Source organism: Anser cygnoides, chromosome Z (genome assembly GCF_040182565.1).
Source record: "Anser cygnoides isolate HZ-2024a breed goose chromosome Z, Taihu_goose_T2T_genome, whole genome shotgun sequence".
NCBI classification, from domain to species: Eukaryota; Metazoa; Chordata; class Aves; order Anseriformes; family Anatidae; genus Anser; species Anser cygnoides.
This window is the reverse complement of record NC_089912.1, coordinates 43,096,928-43,100,672: the sequence shown is the minus strand read 5'-3', so window position 1 is coordinate 43,100,672 and position 3,745 is coordinate 43,096,928.

The following is a 3,745-nucleotide window of genomic DNA, read 5'->3' as shown; positions in this document are numbered from 1 at the left end:
TCGCGCACCGGGGAAGTTACTAGAAAGGGGAGCCGGCTGCCCGGGGCGGGGCGGTGCTCTGTCAGTGCGCATGCGTGGGAGGGAGGGGGGTCCGCGCCCGTTGCCCGCCGTGAGGGGAGGGGAGGGGAGGGGAGGGAGCGGGCTGTGGTACCGTGGTGTATCAAATTATCGTAATACAAATAAAATAAAGGACTGCGCGTCAGGCTGCAGAAAGGCAGCGGTGCGGGGCTGCCGCTGCTGTTCGGTTTAGTTATCGGCACCTGCTCAGGGGTAACAAATAACCCTGGCTTTAGGATTACCGCGGCAGCCTTCTGTACCTGGCGGCTGCATTCACCTCAGGCTTGGACCAAAGCGCCTCGGTCACTGATCTAGTGCCACCGCGTTAGACCCTCTCCCAAAACATCGGGGGTTTTCCTGCTGGCCGTGAAGTCACAGATACCCGTTCCTCTTTCTGTGTAAATTGTGTGCATGGCCCTCAGTTCGAGGGTCAAACGCATTTTCTTCCTTAAATTAGGATTAGCTAATCCCAGAGGAGTCCGACTCCTCAAATGATTTGCCATCTTGCTCTGTTACTGGTACAGTCCCACCATAGGCAAATCGTGCCAGTTGGTATTAAAATAAGTGTAGCACAACACAGCAGTCTCCAACCCTCTCATTATTTTTTTACTAAAGTGATTTAAAACCTGATAAAAGGTTTTAAAACAGCTGACAGAAGGCCACTCCAAGTTTTGCTTGTCCGAGGGCTTCAGTTTGTTACAGAAGAAAGCACGCTTCCAGGCACATTTCACCACTGAGCCTTTGTTTCCTCAGCCACGCTCGTTCCATTTCCACGTTGGACTTGACCCCGCGCAGCACCGGAGCGCTGTGACACCCGCCAGCTGGTCAGTGCTGCCCTCACCATCGGCTGGCAGAACGAGGGCTGTTGTGAAGTAACGCTTTGCACTGCAACCAAGCAGTGATTCCAAGCAGAAATCAATCCCGATCAAAGTGCGAGGAGATGTTCCTCATCCAGGGCTGTTCTTCGTTGATACAATAGCTCTTGCTGACTATAGGGCCTACTGCAGCACGGTTTGTACTAAACTAGCACAACCGCTACCCACTTTAGGTTAGCTGAGGTTTACCGGTTAGGCTAATAATCATCTGTGGTATTTACTGAAAATACCTAACAGACAAATAATACTACAAACTCCTATAAAATAATCATTTGAATTTATCAAAAGCTCTTACTTAAGCAGAGCAAATGTTAACAGGGAATGGCTGTTTCTTTTTCTTTTTTTGGTACAGATAACAGCGGTAACAGCATTCATTTGCCGGTACTGGAAGTATCGAAATGGAAAATACCCCGAAACAGGACAACATGCATGTGTGTCTGCAGTGAGATATGCAGAATGCAACTTACACACAATGCATGGACAAGTGAAAATGACACAGAAAAGTCCTTACACCTCCTTAGGCTGCCACGTTTTTAAACAATGTCCTTTCTTTCCTCTTTGTCTTTATCTTTCCTATTTTCTTCCATCTTTGCTTTTATTTCATCTTTCTATAATCATCTGTACAGCTTTTCTTCATTAACTCATGATCCTATCGAAGTACTTATTGCAGAAGTTCAGTTTAATTCCCAACTCTGACTAGACATCTCCAGATTGATATTTTTTCCATAGGTAGTTGATTTAAACAAGTGCAGTCAGCTAAATTGGCTTAAAATAAAACAGAGTTCACAGCAACTAGAGATTATTTTGCATCAAAATGAAAATACCGGCTGAATTCAAGTTGAACCAAATTAAGAATATCAGCAGAAGGTCCTGACCCAGTTTAGCTGAACTCACTTTAACGTTCTACCTGAAGTTAGGGATAAAATTTTGAATTTAGACAAGGTCTCATGTGGTCTAAGTACAGTAAAGCTTACATGCAAGAGCTTCAAGGTTTTGCTATAAACTAGACATAACATTCCATATATTTCTGAATATTAAAACCAAAACATAACACAAATACCTTGATAATCAGTTTTTAATGAATAAGGGAAGAGAAAGAGCATACATCTCAGCTCCTGTGGGACCTTTACAAAAATACACACGTATTAAGCTTCCCATTCCTGATTTGCCGGAACAAAGGCTAGGGTTTGTTGTTTAGACGCAGTTAAAGACGTTAAATAAAAGCTGCATGCTAAAGTGTTACCAGATAGACAACGATTATCTTTTGCTGCTGATATGGTGCTCCCTGCATGGATATGCTGCTGCCTTTAGTACAGCAAACCACAAGCAAAATGCGTTGTTAGAGCTGAATCAGAGGGCAACATCCTTGTCAGCTCATGAGTAATTCCAACAAATAAAATGCTGTTGTCTCACTTTCAGTGGGATTTATCTTTACTCTCTGGAAGACACTAAAGATTTTCATAAAAGTAGCATTGCACAGGAACAGAGCTCTGAGCTTCTGTACTGTGACTGCTAGTTCTTAGCAAAAAGTACACATACAAAGTCTAGGAAAAAAAGCATTCATCTGTTTTATTCTTCTGAGTAGATAACAGGCATTTTCCAATTGTACTGTACTACCGAAGCCCCATCCATACTTATTTTTGTTGTTTTGATTCACAATCTTTTCGGGTATCTAAAATTTTGTAGTCATACATGTCAGAAATTTTATTTCTCCATCTCTACTCTGTATATATCCTGTGCTATGATCTTTCCACTAGGCTCTTGGTCTCCGTAATCTGTATTGTGTGGAGCTTTTCTCTGAGCAAAGACACCTCAGTCCCCCCCACTTCAGATTTTTTTTTTTAATTCATTAGTATTCCTAAGTTCAGTACAGGAAACTTCTGTGTTACTGTTTTAACCGCCTACCTCAAAGGTAGCACAGAACCTATGCAGTGTAAGCATGTTCAGTAAATAGGAGCCTTTTAGTTTTTGTACTTCTGGCTTTGTCACCTTACCTTCACTTAAGAGATTCTGATGATACTTTCTTTTTTAAATGCACAGGGGGGTTGTTTGTTTTCCCTTTCTTTCAAAGCAACCAGGACAAGCAAAATATTGTTGAAGATTTGTACAGGAAATCAGAAGTTTGTCTATCAGTAAATTATGTACACTCACAATCTAAAATGACGCATTATGGGAAAGAAATAGCAAGAGAACTGCTGACTTTTCATAAGGCATAGTGGGAGTATCTCTCCTGAAACAGGTTGCAACAACTATGAAAAGCAGCTTTGTCTTCATGAACATTCAGTTTTTACAAAGGTAAAAGAAACAAGATATGGGAAAATAGAATGTTTTTGTCCAGGTATCATACAAAACTTTTAGGAGCAAGAGCAACAGAGTAGAGAACTATTCAGCTGATTAAATAATTTGTGTAATTTATGCAGATCCCCAAGGGGCAAACACAGAGAATCAAGACGAGTTGCATTGAACAATGAAAACTATATTCAGCTTTGCCCCCATTAGAAATGTGTGTTTTTAGCACTTAAAAACAAAATTAACTTTTTTTTTTGAGTGAACATGCACTTTTAGAATACATTTTATATTTCTTTTTTTAAAAAATTCCTTCTGTTGTTAATCAACAAGTATTATACAAGCAAATTCTCATTTATGTCAAACACAGTACAGGAAACACAGGTTAGTTCCACAAGGCAGGAGGGGGGATGTGGAGCAGGGATTACTGATAGTCCTAGAAGGCGAGGAGAAAAAAAATCTGTAAAATACAAACAGAAGAGTAAATTAAAACTTACAGGAATACTAATGTACAGTATAGCTGGTAG